We start from the raw sequence: 21,702 nt of genomic DNA on the forward strand, positions 1-21,702 counted from the left end.
AAAAATATTTTGAAAAAATTAGCAGGGAATGGTAGCATGTGCCTGTAGTCCTAGCTTTTTAGGAGGCTGAGGCAGGAAGATTGCTTGAGTCCAGAAGTTCCAAGCTGTAGTGAGCTGTGATTGTAGCACTGTAATGCAGCCTGGGTGACAGGGCAAGACCCTGCCTCTAAAACAGACAAACAAACAAAACCAAAACAGTTTTCTGAGAATTTGATTGGGACTTCACTGAATTTATAAATCAAATTTGAAAGAATTTTCATCTTCACAATAGTGACTCTACAAATCCTGAATAAGGAACATCTGTCCATTTATTTACATTTTGTTTGATTTCATTCAACGGTGTTTCTAAGTTTGATGAATGCATATTTCTACATTTATTTTAAAGATTTGTACTTAAGAACTTCAGTTGTGAGGGGTGCCATTGTAAATGGTATTGCTTTTCTAAAATGTCACACTCCAGTTTTCCAATTTTTTCATAATTTCTGATACATAGGACATCAATTGACTTTTGTCAGTTGGCCATCTACTTTGCTTCTTATCTCCCTTTTAGCTTGATTTTCTTTCTTCCTTTGCTTTTTTTTTTTTTTTTTTTTGAGATGGAGTCTCGCTCTGTCACCCAGACTGGAGTGCAGTGGCGCGATCTTGGCTCACTGCAACCTCCCCCTCCCGGGTTCAAGCGATTCTCCTGCCTCAGCCTCCCGAGTAGCTGGAACTATAGGCGCCTGCCACCACGCCCGGCTAATTTTTTTTGTATTTTTTTTTGGGGGGGAGACGGGGTTTCACCGTGTTAGCCAGGATGGTCTCGATCTCCTGACCTCGCGATCCGCCCGCCTCAGCCTCCCAAAGTGCTGGGATTACAGGCGTGAGCCACCGCGCCCGGCCTCAGCTGGTTTTTCCAAAGTCATGGCGTGTAAGTGTCAGAACAGCGGACTTCGGAGACTCACCGGAGGGGCGAGGCCACAGCTCGACCGCGAGCACCTGAGCATCCTGCACCGCCCGCGACGGCCGTCAGGGGGCGCGATGCCGCCTCACAGAACCTCAAGAGGCGCCCGGGTTCCGGCACATATGCCCTGCGCCTCCAGGGGGCGGAGCCGAGCCGCTTCCTCAGGACCTACCCAGGAGGCGCCGCCATCCCTACAGGGACACCTGAGAGGACCCAGCCTCCTCCTCCTCAGGACCCACTGGGGAGACGCCACTGTCTCTATAGGAACACCTGGGGCCGTGGCCGGGGACAACCCAGCCTCCTTCTCCTCCGCTCCTCAGGAACGACTGGGGAAGCTGTGGCTTCATGGCCCCCGAGGCTGCCTGACGAAAGGTGAGGAAGAAGCTTTCTGTCCCGGCTCAGCGCTGGGGAGGCCGCGCTGCCTTGCGCTCCACTTTCTCAAGTTGTATTTATTTTATTTTACAAAGTGGCCCTTCATTAAGTGGTTTTGTTATTCATCGTTACAGCATACCTGAGTTGTTTCAATTTTTAGTTTTTGACCGATTTGGGTTTGTTTGGGGTGGATCCGGGACAGAGAAGGGAGGAACCCTGAGGGCAACACGGGGAGCCCCAGGGAGACGCGCACCCCACGACTTGCTTTTATTTGCGTTCCAGTGGCTCGTTTTTCTTACAGTATTAAAGTACTCGAAAAATATCGAAGAGCAGATGTAGATGTGAGTTTTTACAACCGTATTGTAAGTGCAAATACTGGACTTTGTCTGTTAAAAGGATTTTAGGCAAAATAAATTTAAGCGGAGTTTATTTCAGCAAAGGAATGGTTCATGCATCACGCAGGAAGCCCCAGAACGGAGAACGGCTTGGGGCTTCGAGCTCTTAGGGGTGGCCCCTAAGTGAGGCTCCTCAGTGGCTCCAGCTAGGTGACCGCCTGTTGTGGGGATGGTTCCCTCAGCGTCCCTAGTCATACAGCAACTGGCTGCTAGGCTTTTTGGCGTGGACTGCGGTTGGTTTGTTAATTTTTTTAAGTCAGTTTAAATGCCTCCAAGTTCGGTTTCTGTTTGCTTAGGGAAGGCCTCAGGCTACCCCCCCGCCTTATTTGCTTTAACATGTCAAAACCATAATTTATTTTTCATTTTACTTTCCTGGCATTAATAGAAGTAAATTCACATTTGTGTGTTATTCAGAAAGTCGGTTTAATTGGCAACCTATTTGTGATGGTGCATAAAATAATGTCTTTTAATCATTGGCATCTTAGATTAGATGAAATATGTTAACTCTATTAAGCTTTGTTGTTAACCCATAACAAGAGTTAAGTTTCTTTTTTTTCTCCTAGGCTTTGACCATTTAAAATACACTCAAGCATCTTGTAATGATGTTATACTTTCTGAGAAATCTGTCCTTAGGTGATTTCATCTTTGTGCGAACACTGTAGAGTGTTCTTATAAAACCTAGATGGTGTAGCCCACTCCACACCTAAGTTACATAGTATAGCCTATTGCTCCCAGGCCACAAACCTGTACAACGTGTCTCTGTACTGAATGCTGTAGTCAACCATAACACCGTGGTGATTGTAGATTGTGATCCCAGAATATCTGAGACAGGTCTCAGTCAATTTAGAAAGCTTATTTTGCCAAGATTAAGGACACGCCCATGACACAGCCTCAGGAGGTCCTGACAACATGTGCCCAAGGTGGCCAGGGTGGAGCTTGCTTTTATACATTTTAGGGATACATGAGACATGTAAGATGTACAGTCATTTGGTCCAGTAAGGCAGGACAACTGGAAGCAGGAAGTGGGGGTGCTTCCAGGTCAGAAGTAGGTTAGAGACAAAAGGTTGCATTCTTTTGAATCCTTGATCAGCCTTCCACTGAATACACAATTTAGTCCGGCCCAATGAATCTGCATTTTTACATAAACAATAGGGCAGAGGAAGCAATCAGATATGCATTGGTCTCAGGTGAGAGATGACTTTGAGTTCTGTCTGTCCTTTCTCCAAAAGGAAATTCTTTGTGGGCAAATTGTGAGTGAGGTATGTAGCTTTTTATCTTTCTAGCTATCTTACTTAGGAATAGAATGAGGGCAAGTTTGCCTGACATAGCTCCCAGCTTGACTTTTCCCTTGGCTTGGTGATTTGGGGGTCCTGAGATTTATTTTCCTTTCATGGTATCAAAACACATAAAAGGTAATGCGTTGAGCCATGAGCTTATGACAAGATGGCTGGGAAGGAATTTTTCAGCTCCATTTTTATCTCATGGGACCACTATCAGATGTATGCAATGCACGAGTGTAAACTCACATTTAGTTAAGTCAGCTTACACTAAGCTATGGACCCAGATGGTCCTGGGGCCTTTTTCCACTGGGAGATCTTTAAGGACCTTTCCGAGCTTTTCTATGCTAATTGGTCTATTCATAGTTGCCTTACTTCAGTGCCCATTTCGTTAATGTGTATTTTTACTAGGAAATCACCCATTTTTTCTAGGTTTCCAGTTTGATGCAATTATTTGACTTTTAATTTCTCCTCTGTTTTTAGTTTTGTACATAGTTTTCCTATCTACTTTTGCACTCATTTTTCCATCAACAATATTTTAAAAATATACTTTTTAGCTTTTTTTGAAGAATTGTTATGTTTGACAATTTTTTATGACCTAATCATGACCGTAAATGATTTTTAATTAATTTCAGCTTAATGTCTTTTGCAGGGCACAACTGTTAAAACACAAAATTACAACAAATGTGGGTTTGCAGATCTTAATTGGCTTTTTTTTGTGGTTCTAGAATCAGGCAGCAATCCAGACCAAAAATGGTTCAGAATGATCTGCCACACAACATGTGTTATGTTTATAGCCAGAGAAAAAAAGTGACATACAGAAAACAGAAGTGAGGTATGGAGATGGCTGGATTGGTTACAGACCTGGTTACAGCCCAGATTTGCCTTCTTGGAACTTGTTTTGAACAGCTGGCTGCCTGCCATTGGCTGACACTCGGCTGATGTGATTGGCTGAACCTCCGCTATTTGTTACAATGATACATTCCCAAGTCAGATTTTCAGTTTGTTTGTATACTAAAGTAGGTTGCGATTCTTCTTCTTCTTCTTCTTTTTTTTTTTTTTTGAGGCGGAGTCTCGCTCTGTGGCCCATGCTGGAGTGCAGTGGCGCGATTTCAGCTCACTGCAAGCTCCGCCTCCCGGGTTCATGCCATTCTCCTGCCCCGGCCTCCCGAGTAGCTGGTTCTACAGGCTGCCGCCACCACGTCCGGCCAATTGTTTCGTATTTTTTTTTAGTATAGACTGGGTTTCACCTAGTAAGCCTGGATGGTCTCGATTTCCTGACCTCGTGATCCACCCGTCTTGGCCTCCCAAAGTGCCAGGATTACAGGCGTGAGCCACGGCACCCGGCCGCGATTCTTTACAAGGACTCTTTGGGATGCTTCTAAAGCCCAAATGTAGTTTGATGTAAGAATTCCTCCCTTTTGGCCAGCCTCTCAATTTTGAGATATTGATCAAAACTTTGGGCATTGGTGTCACTGTTTGTTATTATTGTAAATTGAGTTATTAGGACTTATTTGCTTTCAGTGTGGCATTTACAAGTTTTATTTGGTCTTAGTGCCTTCTGGGCAATAGCAGAACATGTGTTGTTTAAGGCGGAAACAGAGCAATAGAAAATAACAACTGATTTGTTAATATCAGATTACTTCAAGTTGCTTGTTTCGGTAAGAATTAAAGCAGAGGGGACTTCTTTATGCTGACTCAGGTAGATTGGAATCTCTTCAGGGAAAAAGGGAGCTCTTTTGGGATCTATCTACTTCCTTAAAGTTTCACCTTCGTTGTGTGTCATTCAGCATGAGTGTCTCCATTCTGGTTTGGCCTGCCCAGTGTGGCCTAATGCAGGAGTTCTGACCAAAACAGTGACCTCCCGTAATTTGTTCAACAGTTCTCGCCTTGTGGTTAGGTTCTTACCTAGGTGAGGGTGTGACTAAAACTTAGGGCATTAGCACTATTCTCAGTAACTATCATTTTAGGTTTTCGGTCTCAACACATCATTGAAGAAGTCAGTAAAGCTTTCTTCTATTGTGACAGCATATTTAATACTGAGAAAGAAAAGAAACTTTTTATTTTGCGAATGTGAGCTTCCTCTAAATTATCAGGTCCAGAGAGGCGTGGGAATGAGGCAGCAGTCACGTCCCATTTCCCTGCTTAGCTAAGTAATCATATCTTGAAGCTGCTTGCTATGTAGACTAGACTGACTGTCATCAGCTGTAGATTAACCTAACAGTGTCTTTGAATATTTTTTCCAGTGGCAAATATTTGCTTCTGTTGTATCGTAGCTGAAAGGAATGCTGGGAAACAAAGACAAGCATTCATTAGAATAAGTGATCCAGTCACAATGAATCAATTTGAACTTTTTTTTTTTTTCACGAAGTCATACTTTGAAAACGTCCAGCTGTAAATTGAAATAGTCTCCAAAATGTGAATTTTTTCCCTGGTTCTAAGATGACCAGCTTTCTTAGAGAGTGAACTACACCATAAGAAAAATGATATGAATATGTCTACACGTATGTGTTATCTTAACATAAAACATGTAAAAGGGGCATTTCTTTGAAATTATGTATTAGTCTGCATAATTTACTTTGCAGTATCTTGAATGCTCTTATTTTTAAAAGTAGCAGTAGTTAGTGTCAATTACTACTAATTTTTAGTACAAATAATTTAGCAGAAATCTGAAAAAATTACAATTTTTAAATAAAGGTTTTATTTTAAATTAGTTATAGATTCACACAGAAATTGGGAAGAAAATGCAGATTTCCCACGTAGACGCAACCTAGTTTCCCCTCTTTTTAACATATCAATATGTATCAGATATGTTTAACATCTTTTTTTTTTTTTTTCAGACAGAGTCTCACCCAGGCTGGAGTGCAGTGGTACGATCTTGGCTCATGGCAACCTCCGCCTCCCAGGTTCCAGCGATTTTCCTGCCTCAGCCTCCTGAGTAGCTGGTATTACAGACGCCTGCCATCACGCCCGTCTAATTTTTGTATTTTTAGTAGAGATGAGGTTTCACCATGTTGGCCAGGCTGGTCTTGAACTCCTGATCTCAGGTGATCTGCCCGCCTTAGCCTCCCAAAGTGCTGGGATTACAGGCATGAGCCACCACTCCTGACCAACATCTTATATCATTTGTTGTCATAGTTAATGACTGGATGTTACTATATTATTAAATAAGCTCACATCTTACTTGGTTTCCCTTAGTTCTTCCTTTTTCTCTCCCAGGATCCTATCTAGGATCCCATACGACATTTAGTCATCATTTGAGGCTCTTCTTGGCTGTGACAGTCTCTCAGACTTTACTTCTGAGGATGTGGAACAGTGTTAGGAGGATTGGTCAGGTATTGTGTAGAATGTTCTCCATTGTGGTTTACTTGGGGTTTTTCTCATAATCAGACTGGGTTTAGTGGTTTGGGGGAAGCAGATCAGATGTGTAGTGTGTCCGCAAAAAGAGTCGAAGTCTGTAAAATATTTGAAGAGATGTATTCTGAGCCAAATATGAGTGACCATGGCCCATGACACAGCCCTCAGGAGACCCTGAGAACATGTGTCCAAGGTGGTTGGGGTGCAGGTTGGTTCTATACATTTTAGGGAGATAGGAGACATCAAACAAGTGTATTTAAGATACATATTGGTTCGGTCCAGAAAGGTGGGACAACCCAATGGATTAGGGTGGGGTGGGGCTTCCAGGTTATAGGTACATTTAAAATTTTGCTGATTGGCAGTTTGTTGAAAGAGTTATTATCAATAGAAAGGTGTGTCTGGGTTATGATAAGGGGTATGGAGACCAAAGTTTTATCGTGGAGATGAAGCTTCCAGGTAGCAGGCTTCAGAGAGAATAGATTGTAAATGTTTCTTATCAGATTTAAGGTCATGTTGATGTTAAATGCTGATTGGCTTTTCCGGAATTCCAAAAGGGAGGAGGGCATAATGAGGCATCTCTGACCACCTCTTTCCCTTCATAGCCTGAACCAGTCTTCCAGGTTAACGTTGCTGTCCCCTGGTGGAGAGATGGTTGTGGGAAGGACCTTTGAATTGTATTTTTGGTTTGCAAGTGCTATTCTAGTCACTTCATGCTCTCAGGATGTGTTATCACCATTAATGTTAACTTTTATCACCTGGCTGAGGCAGTGTTCTCAGGTTTTTCACTGTGAAGTTCCTTTTTTCCCATGTCTATATTGTAGGTACGCTTTTGGAGGAAGTCATCATGCAGAGCCCATACTTAAGGAGTGGGAAGTTAGCCCCACCTCCTTGATGGCTGAGTGTCTATATCAGGTATTTGGAATTCTTCTGTATAAGAGATTTCTATTCAGCCCATTTGCATATCTATTTAATCATTTATTTATAGCAGTATGGATACTCAGATAGTCACTTTAATGTTTTGGTTGTTATCTAATTCTACAGTATTTTGTTGCTGTCTGTTTATACCTGTGGCCATTGGGAGTTCTTTCCACTGGCTCCTTTGACATAATTTCATGTATTTTTTTTTATAATTTCCTTCTGTTACTTCAAAAGTACCCTGGCTCGTATATTTTCTGTCCCAGTCCTAGTTTCAGCCATTTCTTCAAAGACCCCTGATTTCCTTTGTTAGAGAATGGTATGAAAAACTTACATCTGGCCACTAAATGTGCTCATTGCATCATGACCCTCACAGCTGACAGTGCAAAGAAATATATGTGTGTCTTCTAACTTATATGCACCCACTTAATTATAAAGGTTTCTATGTGGGACCATCTGTGTATATATTAAGCTAAATGTGAGTTTATACATATATATATGTATATATATATAGTGACTCATTGTCACAGAGATCATTCTAGGCTTCCCCATTTCTTATCTGTAACTTCTCACCCTAAGAGTGAGGAACCTGGCCCCTACTATCTGCCATTTATTTCATCCCTTGTTCCATTGGGAACAAGGAATTCGTTCTTGATCAAGATTCCAGGTAGGGACTTAATAAGAAATATATGTTTGGTCTCTGTCTGCAGTTCCTGGTACAGAGCTCCTAAAACTATTATAATTTCCTGAACAAAAGGGGTGCTAGGAGCATCTTGTGTTCTAATATTTGGTCTTTGGCCCTGGTTCCTGACACAGAGTTTGTAAATCCCTTGGAATCTCCTGGATAATAGGAATGGCTTCCGTTCTAATAAGGACACTCTGTGGGTTCCTGGATGGTTTCAGGATGGGCATGGTCCCCAGAAAGACCAAGCCATGATAAGAAGCTTGTAACTTTTAGCTTAACATGCAGTCCTTTGAGGGTGTGAAGGGACTGGAGATTGAGTTAATAATCTGTCATGTCTACATGATGAAACTTCCATAAAAATTCCTAAAATATGGAATCTGGAAAGTTCCAGATCAAGGCTGACAGATTTGATGTCTAGTGAGGGCTCAACTATCATAGATAGTGCCTTCTAGCATGTCCTGACATGGCAGAATGGGGAAACGGGCTCCTAGACGCTTTTATAAGGGCACTGGTTTCATTCATGAGGACAGCACCCTCATGATCTGATCACCTCTCAATTACCTCTGAATACCATCGCTTTGGGGATTACATTTCAAAATAGGAATTTGGGGTGGGGGGTGTATACACATTGAGACCATAATAACTAGTAAACATAAGTGAGTATTTCCTAGTTCCATAAGCCATCATAGCAAATTATCAAACCTGAAGAGGGGGTGTCGGAATGCCTAGTTTCTAGCCAAGTCATATAGAAGTTTGGGTAAACTGGGGATTCACTACTTGTCATTGGCATCTGAGGTTGGGGACAGTCTGGTGTTACTAAGCCCTTAACCTGTAGGGTCTATACTAACTCCAGGTAATCAGTGTCATAGTTGAATTATAGGACACCCAATTGTTTTCCAGAGAGTTGGAAAATTGGTTGGTGTGGGAAACACCCCCCACCCCCCACAATTTGCTGTTAAAGGTGAAGTGTTGATAGTATAGAGGAAAATCATGGTTATTTTTATTTTTACAGATATAGTGGTTTCAAAATTAACTATTATCTCTATGGGAAATAAGTTTATAAAATAGAGTCCACTGTTTGTGTATGGTACATTTTGTTTTTAGTCTATGGATTCTACTCATTTCCAGCTCAGCACCTTTGGCCCACCACTTGCAGCATACATTGGTAATACAGTTAGATTCTTGGTTGCAGTCTGTATTTTGTCCTTAGATACTTCCACATCCTAAATAATTTAATTTGTGTAGATTGTGATTTGTTCTTTGTGCATTAAAATTCTATGGGTTTTATCAAATGCATAGTGTCAGATATCCACTACTGGAGTACCATACGGAATACTTCAAATCCCCACCCCAGAGAGGCACTGATCTGACGATCATGTCTTTGGTTGTGCTTTTTCCAGAATGTCATATGAATGGAGTCATATAATGTAAAGCATCTTCATACTGCCACCCTTTACTTAGCAACATACATCCAAGATTCGTTCATTTCTTTTCATTGATTGACAGTTCATTCCTTTCTGTTGCTGAATGGTATTCCATTGCATGGTTGTACTTCAAATTGATTATGCATTCAGCTATTGTAGAACGTTCTGATTACTTTAAATTTTGGCCATTATGAGTAGAGTGGCTTGTATATAATTACATGCTAGTTTTTGTTTGAACATAATTTTTCAAAGCAGCTGTCTAAACATATACAATTTAGGGGTGCATTTGTTGGATTGTAAGGTAAGACTTGTTTATCTTTGGGAAAAACTGCCAAACTATCTCCCAAAGTGGCTGTACCCATTCATGCATTCTGCCAGCAATGAATGACCGTACCTATTGTTCTTCAATCTCCAGTTGTTATTGTTGAGCTTTTTTTAAGAGTCCCACAGTTCTACTAGGTGTGCAGTGATATCTCAGCATTATTTTAATTTGCAGTCTCCTAATGAGATATATTGAGCATCCTTTTGTGTGATTATGTGCTATCTGTATATTTTGGTTTTTTTCTTTTTTCTTTTTTTTTTTTAATGGAGATGGAGTCTCGTTCTGTCACTCAGGCTGGAGTGCAGTGGCGGGATTTTGGCTCACTGCAACCTCCACCCACCATGTTCAAGCCATTCTCCTGCATCAGCCTCCCAAGTAGCTGGGATTACAGGCACCCACCACCACGCCTGGCTAATTTTTTGTATTTTTAGTAGAGAGGGGGTATCACTATGTTGGCCAGGCTGATCTCAAATTCCTGACCTCAGGTGACTCACCCGCCTCAGCCTCCCAAAGTGCTGGGATTACAGGCATGAGCCACCACACCTGGCCTGCTATCTATACATTTTCTTTTGCTGGGTGTCTGTTCATATATTTACCCAGTTTTATTGGGTTTTTAGTTTTCTTAGTGTTCCTTTGAAGAGTTCTTTGTGCATTTTCAGTACAGTTTTTAAAATCTCGTTTGTATTTTGTAAATATCTTCTCAAAGTGTGTCTTGTGTTTTTGTTCTCTGAATAGGGTTTTTCACAGTAGAAAATTTAGTTTTATAAAGTCTGTGTTCTCAGTATTTTCACGAATTGGCATTTGATGCTATGTGTTAAAACTCAACACCAACTCCAGTGTCACTTAGGTTTTCCTTTAGATTATAGTTTTGCATTTGAAATTATAGTCTCTGGACTATTTTGAGTAGGTTTTTTTTTAATTTTTTTATTATTATACTTTAAGTTTTAGGTTTTTGTGTTTTAATTTGTGTATGCACTCATTTTATTCTATATGGCTTCCAAATAATTCTTCCATCACCATTTATGGGAAGGATATGGATATAGTGGCCTTTATTTCGGTTTGAATTTCCAAAATTATGACACTGAATAAACTGAATATTGAATTTTATAGGTATTTCAGGACAGCCAGGAGGGGGCGCGCATCCGCCGAGAAACTGTGAGCAAGAGCGTCTGTGCTGAACCATGGCGCCACCAGAGGGCGCGCGATCCCGCCCCAACCAACTTCCCGCTGAGGTGCCAGAAGCAGCGAGGAGCTTCACCTTCCTCAGGGCAGCACGAGGGTCGTGTTAACTTGGTGTTCTTCATTGGTGAGTAAAAAGCTTCCTGTCCACGGCCCTGAGTGCCGAGGAGTGAGTCTTTAGAGTACTCAGCAGAGGAAGAAATTCATCTAGAAAAATAAAACCCCCAAATCTCACTGTTTGGAGTACACCCTGATATCATTGTCAACGTCCAAGACACAGTGGCTGCTAATATATATTCTTACCGTGGCCTCTAATATAATAATCACATTATTACATTACTATGTAGTAATGTGCCCTACATTACTATGATATCCACACCGTGCCCTAACACCGGTATAATATCCACACCATGCCCTAACACTGATCTAATCCACACCCTCACTTCTAATACTAATGTAATAATATCCAAACCATGGTCTAACACTAATCTAATCCACACAATCGCTTCTAATACTAATGTAATAATATCCAAACCATGGTCTAACACTAATCTAATCCACACAATCGCTTCTAATACTAATGTAATAATATCCACACCATGCTCTAACACTGATCTAATCCACACCATTGCTTCTAATACTAATGTAATAATATCCGCACCATGCTCTAACACTGATCTAATCCACACCATTGCTTCTAATACTAATGTAATAATATCCACACCATGCCCTAACACTGATCTAATCCACAGCATCACTTCTAATACTAATGTAATAATATCCAAACCATGGTCTCACACTAATCTAATCCACACAATCGCTTCTAATACTAATGTAATAATATCCACACCATGCCCTAACACTGATCTAATCCACACCCTCACTTCTAATACTAATGTAATAATATCCACACGATGCTCTAACCCTGACCTAATCCACACCATCGCTTCTAATACTAATGTAATAATATCCACACCATGCTCTAACCCTGATCTAATCCACACCATCACTTCTAATACTAATGTAATAATATCCACACGATGCTCTAACCCTGATCTAATCCACACCATCGCTTCTAATACTAATGTAATAATATCCACACCATGCTCTAACACTGATCTAATCCACACCATCACTTCTAATACTAATGTAATAATATCCACACGATGCTCTAACCCTGATCTAATCCACACCATCGCTTCTAATACTAATGCAATAATATCCACACCATGCGCTAACACTGATCTAATCCACACCCTCATTTCTAATACTAATGTAATAATATCTAAACCATGGTCTAACACTAATCTAATCCACACAATCGCTTCTAATACTAATGTAATAATATCCACACCGTGCCCTAGCACTGATCTAATCCACACCATTGCTTCTGATACTAATGCAATAATATCCAAACCGTGCTCTAACACTAATCTAATCCACACCATCGCTTCTAATACTAATGTAATAGTATCCACACCATGTCCTAACACTAATGTAATATCTGCACCATTCCCCAACACCAATACAATATCCACACCATTCCCTAACACTTATCTAAATATCCATACCGTGCCTAACACTAGTATATCCACACAGTAGCCTCTAATACTAATAAATGTAATAATATCTACTAAGTGAAGTCTGTTGACATTGAGACTTTTTTAAGGGTTTCACAGTTTTGGCTGAACTATAGCCTCTGTAATGGATTTTGATGATGTGTCTGCTTTCCTGGCATGGTATTGATACGGTTGTTTTAAAAAGTAATTTACTTGCCAATAATGTCATATTTCTAGGAAACTTCCAGTAGCAGTACAAAGTATAACTTGTTTCTTCCCTTAGATTCCCCAACAGTTATCGCTGTACCAGATTTGCAGTGTCCCACAAAATACTCCAGTATGTTGTACGGAATGCATGGATACTATCCCAGGTAACTACCACATAACCCCTAGATCAGGAAATCAGCATTGTTCCTACATGATAATTCAGTCCACAAACTCACTTCACTTTTACCTCCTGACACACTTGGGAGTATAATGTGTTTTTTTTTTTTTTTTCATTCTGATCCAGTTTTCTTTTCCTGGAACTGTTCCCCAGACTTTCCTGCATATTTATGACCTTGACACATTTAAAGAGTATATAGGTTTTTGTTTGAACACCTGTTTTCAGGTCTTTGGGGTATATACCGAGGAATGGAATCATTGAGTCATATGGTAAATCTATTTGTAACTTTATGAAGACACACCGAATTATTTTACACATAGGCTGCACCATTTCGTATTGTCACAAGCAGTGTTTAAGAGTTCAAGTTTCTGCACATCTTTGTCAACAGTTGTTATTTTTTAGTATAACTATTCTTGTGTGAGTTAAGGGGTATGTCTTCATGGTTTTAATTATGATAATGATGTTAAGCATCTTTTCATGTGTTTATTGGTGAAGTGTGTATTAAAGTCTTTCGTCAATTTTTAGATTTGGTTGTCTTTGTTGTGGAGTTGTAAAAGTTATTTATACATTCTGGATAACAGACACTAATGAAGTATCTAATGTGTAGATTTTTTTCTTCCATTTTATGGGTTATTGGAACATAATAAGAGTTAATGTGTGGTCTTTGCCGCAGTGTCCTGAAACAGAGCGCTAAGCCTTGGGAATGTACGAAGTGATGTGTCTTTTGTATGCTAATGAAATGATTGATGGCTGGGGGTACCTGGACAGCCTCAGTGGGGCTAGCTGCCAAGGGAACCAACCTTGTCATTACAGGATTTGAAATTTCTTCCCCTCTCCCGTCTCTGTGAAGGGGAGAGGTGCTGAGGGTTGAGTTGATCACCTATGGCCACTGATGTAACCAATCTGCCTGTGTAATAAAGGACAGGGTTGGGAGAGCGTCTGTGTTGCTCTCTCAACACAGGAGATACTGGGAGGATCATATCTGGAGAGGGAATGGGAGGTGTGCATCCCTTCCACATACCTCACCCTGTGCATCTCTTCATCTGGCTTTTAATTTGTAGCGTTTAAAAGATCCTTGGTAATAAGTCAGCAATAGTAAGTACACTGTTTTCATGGATAACTGTGTACTGGTGAAGTCTGGGATTTTAGTGTATCACCTGAATAATGTACATTTTACCCATTAAGTAATTTCTCATCATCCACCTGCCTCATGCCACCAATTCTTTCAAGTGTGTAGTGTCTATCATTTCACATTCTATGTCAATGTGCACACATTATTGAGCTCCCACTGTTAAGTGAGTAGATTGCAAAAATTTTCTCCCATTCTGTAGGTTGCCTGTTCCCTCTGATGGTGGTTTCTTTTGCTGTGCAGAAGCTCTTTAGTTAAATTAGATCCCATTTGTCTATTTTGGCTTTTGTTGCCATTGCTTTTGGTGTTTTAGACATGAAGTCCTTGCCCATGCCTATGTCCTGAATGGTATTGCCTAGGTTTTCTTCTAAGGTTTTTATGGTTTTAGGTCTAACATTTAAGTCTTTTGTCCATCTTGAATTAATTTTTGTATAAGGGGTAAGGAAGGGATCTAGTTTCAGCTTTCTACATATGGCTAGCCAGTTTTCCCAGCACCATTTATATGTATATCCTTTCTCCATTTCTTGTTTTTGTCAGGTTTGTCAAAGATCAGATGGTTGTACATGTGTGGTATTATTTCTGAGGGCTCTGTTCTGTTCCATTGGTTTATATCTGTTTTGGTACCAGTACCATCCTGTTTTGGTTACTGTAGCCTTGTAGTATAGTTTGAAGTCAGGTAGTGTGATGCCTCCAGCTTTGTTTGGCTTAGGATTGTCTTGGCAATGCGAGTTCTTTTTTGGTTCCATATGAACTTTAAAGTAGTTTTTTTCTAATTCTGTGAAGAAAGTCATTGGTAGCTTGATGGGGATGGCATTGAATCTATAAATTACCTTGGGCAGTATGGCCATTTTCACAATATTGATTCTTCCTGTCCGTGAGCATGGCATGTTCTTCCATTTGTTTGTATCCTCTTTTATTTTCTTGAGCAGTGGTTTGTAGTTCTCCTTGAAGAGGTCCTTCACATCCCTTGTAAGTTGGATTCCTAGGTATTTTATTCTCTTTGAAGCAATTGTGAATGGGAGTTCACTCATGATTTGGCTCTCTGTTTGTCTGTTATTGGTGTATAAGAATGCTTCTGATTTTTGCACATCAATTTTGTATCCTGAGACTTTGCTGAAGTTGCTTATCAGCTTAAGGAGAATTTGGGCTGAGACGATGGTGTTTTCTAAATATACAATCATGTCATCTGCAAATCATGGGCTTCTTTTCTAAGTGTGGGAGAGCATGGCCTGCATGACTGCTGGCTTCTAGCACGTGGCGTGCAAACCCATGCCAGGGTGTGTAATTCACTGTAGCCCTTGACAGAATATCGGGATAAAGGTCGTTTGTAATCTTCTGTTTATTACCCGCAGCCAATTAACTTCTGTCTATAATAGAAGATATTTTGCCAATTTTTTTCAAAATGGAAAAATACCGTGCTCTTTAAAAAGTCTTTTAGAAGCACAGATTTCTCAATTTCATTACATTAAAATCACTAAAAGATAGAAAAAAGTGAAATTCACATATCTAAGAAATTTTCTTTTGGCAAAAGACTCTGTTTTGGTTTGAAATGTTTGTGAATTTTCCATGCATGTGTCCAGATGCATAGGGAGTTTATTCATTCAATTAAGTTAAAACATTAGATAACGTGGTAAATTCAAAAAGTAGTGAGGACACATTTTTTTCTGTCTCTTTAACTGAGAAAACTGGCTGATGCCTCCTGTGTGAAGCACCGTGTAGCTGATGCAGATACAGAAACCGAGGTTTTCTTACTTGCTGCCGCTGGCCCCGGCACTGGAGTTTTGCTCCGGGAGGGCAGAGTATCTGTTTTTATTACGACTCAGCAAGTGCCACACAAATACACATGGGTGTCTCTGCCTCTAGTGGATCCTGGCAGGAACTGGGAGCAAATGTGACTATAAAAAACATGAAAGATTTAAAAAATACTCATTATCTCCAGAGGGGATTTAATTTTAACAGGAGGCCTTTTTTTTTCCTTTTTCAAATGCGCTGATGGGTAAAAATAATACAAGACTGGAGATGTTGGAAAAAAGCACACTGCATTTCCCTTTTGGCATCCGTGGTGAATGAGTCCTTAGCGCTGCCACAGGGAGCACATTCACACGTGTGTCACACACATACCAGGGTTAGGTCAGAAAACCAAGTGTTACCTGGAGGGAGCCACAAAGGTTATGAGACCAAGCCTTCACCTAGAAGACACTTGATAGTTCAGAAGCTGAGATCCTGCGAGGTGTCTCGGAGAGCTCAGCTGTGACCCTGCACTATATGGAAGGGCTGGCAGTGGGGCCCAGGCAGGTGAAGAGAATTGTCCACTGTTGAGCATCATCAGCCTAAAACCCACATGCAATACTATTGCTGCAAAACCGCTGACTGTTGAAGCCACAAACCACAGAAACAGACTCCCTTTATGGTCCTCACTGTGTAACTGGTGACTTTTCAGAAGATGAAGATTAAACATATTTATCATAAATTCAAAGTATCAGAAGAAATTCTAGGAGATTTTCTAACCTCTGCTACCACGACTTTTCTTTTTTTTTTTTTTTGCAAGATTCGTGAATTGTTGTGAACAAGCTCACAGAGGCCAAAGTGCTCCCCTTAAGTCTCCAGAAAGAGGCAGGCTGCTAATCCCCACGTCTGAGACATCTGTGTTTTTTATGATGATACAAAACTTAAAGATAAGGGAGAGAGAGAAGGACAGAAAGAGACAGAGAGACAGAGAATTGGAGCTAAGAGGAAACACTTTCACGTTTTGCCCCCCAAAATTCCCAGTGGACATCCACATTGCCAGTGGGTGGAATCCAAGGCCCTGGCTCCAGGATCCTGCTCTTTGCTTTGGTGACTCCTGTGCAGATTTGGCTTAGAAAAAATATGGAACTTGTTACACTTCTCTGGACAAGTCATTATGCTTTTGGTTCACAGGCTCCACTTCCCCAGACACTCCTTCACCAGAAGCTTCAAGTAATTCAGCTTCACCCTCCAGAGAAGAGCTCAGCTGTCACTTCCTCTAAGGAACCCCCCCAGCCACCTCTCCAGTAGAAGGGCCCCCACCTTGCTCTTTGCACCTCTGTCCCTCGAGGTGCTGCTGTTCTCTGTGGAGGGTGGGACCCCGCGAACTAGAGCCCCTCTCATGCTGGAGACACTCGGCACTCAGTAAGTGTGTGCTGAGCGGGTACAAGTGCAGAGAGCTTGCACAGCCTTACAATGTGTACTCTCATGTCTGAAATAGATCCCCATTTTCATTCTTGGTAAAATGAGTACGCGGGGCTGGGTGACCCATACTCTCCTTTCAACTCAGAAGTCCACATTGAGCCTGACATCAAATAGCTTCCCAGCCAGCGCCAGGCCAGGACCCAGGTTGTTCAAAGTGCCTGTGTCCCCCACAGAGTGGGGAAAGCACGGAGAAATGGCACCAGCTCTGCTGCCTGCTGCCCAGTGCCAGCCGGCAACTCCAGGCTCACAAAGCCAAGGCAAAGGCACCTGCAGGAGATCTTGGTTATTCATTAGCTGTGATTGGGCTGGGAGGGGAGTGTGTTCACTTCCAATTTTCCAGGGACTAGCATGAGACAGTAAAGTTTGAAATGTGGAGTTTTTTGGTCTTGGCCAAAAAAAAAAAAAAAAAAAAGGCCTTTTTACCTTCTCATCCTTGGAGTCACTGGCATTAGCTATGGGCCTGATAGTTTAAGAAAACTTGAAAATGAACTATGTGAACCAGTAATCTTCAAAGTAATATTTTGATAAATAGTGTAATTCTTTATTACAGCAACGCCATTGTTTAAGTGGGCAAAACTCAGGAGGATAGGAAAACACACCCTGGTGATGCCCCGAAATTCAGCAAACTGCAGGGACACGTGTTGTTCTACCCCAGGTCAGAGTGTGTCAGTCATCACTCGATGCCACTCACAGACCACCAACTTCAGAATATCTAGATGTAAAGCTCTGTACAAAAGTCATAACATAATAATATAAATAATTTTATATTATTATTAATAAATTATTATTTTTATTACACTATTACATAATGTAAAAATGATTAAAACATGTTTGTCTTCAAAGAATAGCCTTTGTTTCTGTGGGCAGTGTCTCCTCATGGAAAGGTAGTGCGTTCCTGCTAAATCATGGACAAAACGGGCCTCCAGGAGCTGCAGGCTGCAGCAGCAGCAGCAGCTTCTCATCTACGTCCTTCACTGCATGATGCTGTTGTTGACTTTGAAAGCTCCGTTCAGTCTAGTTTTATCAACAGAGCTGGTATTTCATGAGGATCTACTACATACCAGGTTCCAGAAAGCCAAATGCCTTTTGTTATTACTCACTAAATACAAATCACAACTCTCTTCTCATTACTCACACAATAAAATTTAGCTGAGGGAGATTGAGTGACTTTTCCAGGGTCACACAGCTACGAAGAGCAGAGTCATGTTTAGATTCATGTGGGAATACTGAACACCGAAATGAACCAGCAGAAATATCCTATGTTCCAAAAGCCTACTCAAGCCATTTATTCTTATTTTAAGGAAAATCTTTATGCTAATTTTAAACTCCAAATACTTACGAATGGCTGAGATCTACAGATTTGATTCTGATGTAAGAGATGATGCTCACCAGCTGGTTACTGCTACCACCCCACAACGCTGAGCTTACTGGACAAATGTCTAAGCCTCGTGGTTAGTGGGGACAATGCTGGTGGAGTCTGAAGTTGTCATGCAGTGACTCACACAAGCTTAGGCAGATTTGGTGATATATGACACAGAGAGGCAAAGAAATGCCGTAGCTGGCACACACAGGCTGGCTCTTGGAGATGCAGAAGGAGCACGTCACCCAAAATGAAGCCAGACAGACATCCTTAAGGAAGGAGCAAAGGGGCTGCATCTTAAAGAATGAAGAAGAGATTTGTCATGAGAGATGGGACAGGAAGTTCTTGAGAGGCAGAGGGAAAGCATGAGAATGTCGGGAAGGGAGGAGAGATTCTCGCACATCTGGGAAGCTGACAGTCCATCAGCATGGCCAGAAGGAAAATAAGGAGAAGCAGTAGAAATAATAGATGAGGCTGGATATAGAAGCAGGGCTGAAGCTGTGTTGATTGTGGTAAAGAGTTGTGATTCTACCCAGAAGGCAATAGGTAGCATTCTAAACAAAGATCTTTTAAAACAAGAGTCAGCAAATATTTTCTGCAAAGGGCTAAATGTTAAATATTTTAAGTTTTCCAAGCCATGTGGTCCCTCTCTCAATGACTCAGCTCTTCCATGATACCATGAAAGTAGCCAGAGACATTATATAACACACGTATGTGGCTGTGTCCCATTACAACTTTACTTAACAAACGCAGACTGTGTCACCCATGGCCCATGCATGGTGGTTTGCCACACCCTGTTTTAGAAAGCTCAGGTTTATGATGTGTTGGAGAATGCCTACAAGCGCTCTTGTTTTAAATGGTAGAGTGAACACACACTGGAATTCTATCCTGCTTGACCCAAGCTCTTGATAGCGAAAGGTAGAAAAGATAGATAGTAAATAGATGCATAGATGATAGGCAGGCAGATTGATGATAGATAAAGAAAATACATAGCTGTTCCAGAAAACAGAAAGTGATAACTTCATGAACCAAAAACAAAGTAATATACTTTAGAAAGGAAGCAGGCCAGAAAACTCACAGTCGCAAAGCAAATAGAATTTCCAACTGCCTCTTGTAGCCCCTTCTGGAAGTAGTCACAGCCCATGGTGTTTTGACTTCTTCCTCTGTTTTTTGTTTGTTTGTTGTTTGCTTTTTTGTGGGTTTTTTGTTGTTGTTGTTTGCTTTTTTTAAAAAAAAAAATTCTCTTTTCCTGCTTTTTTGTCACAGCAGCATTTGTCACTTCAAACACCACAAGTGTTATTTTTTAAAAAATTATATCAACCTTTCAATTAAAATGCAACATGTCTGAAACTTGGTATCTAGGGAGGTGAGATGGACAAAAGAGCCCTTGTTACTGCTCATTTTCTTTCTCCAGACTTCACCTTGCACACAGTAACACACAATGCACAAAGTCACTTCTTTATGGACTGAAATTCTGAAATCCTTTTATTACTGGCCTTTCCATCCCTCAACTTCCCCTCTCCCACGCTAAGAATGATTGTATTGGACATTTTTGTTTTAATCTCAGTGACGGGAACACAGGTAGCTCTAATATAGCTGTGACCCAGATGCTTCTGTTTCTAGCATGTATTTATTTTGTAGCAAACATTTACATCCATCATTTTTCACTGTCTTTTGAAAATAATTAGGCAATAACTTATCTGAGGTAGGATGTTTCTAGTGGTTGTGTTCTGAGGGAGAGAAACTAATCTGTTCTCTTTTCACTGCATTACAGGAACAGTAAGAGGACCTTGTGCATGAATAATTTGTTTCCACACTACAGAGTGGTTAACAAGAGATTAGTAAAAACAATTCTGCTTCACTTCAATAACAGCCTCCTCCAACTCATTTTTTCTCAACAAACTTATTTTTCCAGCAGAAGAATCCCAGAATTCTTAGAGAACCCAGTGACTTTTTGCACCTTAAATCTGTGAAATCCTCATGTTTTCTTCTGCCGTATCCATAGTTGAAACAAAGATGAGGCAAAGCTAGACGCATTCCTGAAGGAACCTAAGAAATTCCTCTCTTTCTCTCTCTGGACCACCAGTTCTAACCTTCAAAAACCAAACCTGTTTGTGAGATCTCCTTCAAATACTACTATAGACTCCAGTGTTTATTCATTAAATTTTTTAAATATTTGTTTTATTTGGAATCAATTTATTTGTAATTTTAGTATTTGTATTAACACAAGGGAGAAGTGTTTAAATCTGTCTATGCCATATGTGCCTCTCCCTTATTGCCAAATTAATTGTAGCCTCAGGCTAAACTTTGGTTTCTGTCTTTATTTTTTTCAGAACAAATATAACTGATCTCAAAACATCTGCTTTTATTGCAGGGAATCATGCTGCCATCTCCATTACTCTCTCTTTTCTTGCAGTCTGGGTGGAAGTTCTTTAATATGAATATGTCAACCACCTCCATTCTACCGTGTCCACCATCAGCACATTCAAACTTATCCAGCCAAGGCTGTTACCTTAGGCCAGGGATTTTGTAGGAATCTATTTTGCTGTGATGCGGCTGGCACCCCTTTGACTCACTTTATCACCCCAGGGTTCTTTTCATTTTAGGAGCCCAAGAGGGCAGAAAAAGAAGTAGGTGAACAATTAAACCCTCTGAGTCAGCAGCGTCTCCCCTTGTGTTAAGCAATGTTGTAGAACATCGTATTTAGTAAGCTCCCAGCAGATGAGCCACGTGGCTGCTGAGCACACACGCCTGCTTGCTGCCGTGAGCTCAGACACCATCATCATTAGTCTTTTCCACCTCTGGAGGGAATTGTAAGGGCCACTTAATAACCCGTAAATCATAGAGAGTTAAAGGTGTTTCCCCAAAACACTGATGACAGAATGAAAGGTGAGGAGTGTTAGCCACAGGTCAAAAGTGCAGGAAAGTCTCTCAGCGTGGGTTGTTGAAGAAATGCAGGTCTTTTTTCTTGTGGAAGTCTCCCTAGAATGGGATCAAGGACTCTGTCCATTATTGGATGAAAAATTGGGATATTAGACACCCTCAGATATTTATCCCAAGCTTTCATTTTGGGCTCTTAATTAGTTTGTTCATCCATCACAATCTCAAATGCTAAGCAGGGCATTTGAATCTCTCCACAGTCCAAATCAGCACCGTCTTTTAAAGTTGCATTTCTTATTATTCTCACCTG

At 40.9% G+C, this 21,702-nt stretch overlaps 1 long non-coding RNA gene across 3 annotated transcripts; it reads left to right on the forward strand.

Annotated features, from left to right (window-relative positions):
* Positions 1–1,143: 1,143 nt before the first annotated feature.
* On the forward strand, positions 1,144–17,859 carry LOC129472453 (uncharacterized). Of its 3 annotated transcripts, none has more exons than XR_010118769.1 (5): positions 1,144–1,315; positions 5,832–6,034; positions 10,801–10,996; positions 12,712–12,799; positions 17,703–17,859. It is a non-coding gene; the product is annotated as an uncharacterized lncRNA (long non-coding RNA). The 3 variants fall into 3 exon arrangements; XR_010118771.1 differs by having other exon boundaries at positions 5,832–5,932; XR_010118770.1 differs by lacking the exon at positions 17,703–17,859 and having other exon boundaries at positions 12,712–13,159.
* Positions 17,860–21,702: the final 3,843 nt, after the last annotated feature.

Source organism: Symphalangus syndactylus, chromosome 22, assembly GCF_028878055.3.
Source record: "Symphalangus syndactylus isolate Jambi chromosome 22, NHGRI_mSymSyn1-v2.1_pri, whole genome shotgun sequence".
Classification (NCBI taxonomy): Eukaryota; Metazoa; Chordata; class Mammalia; order Primates; family Hylobatidae; genus Symphalangus; species Symphalangus syndactylus.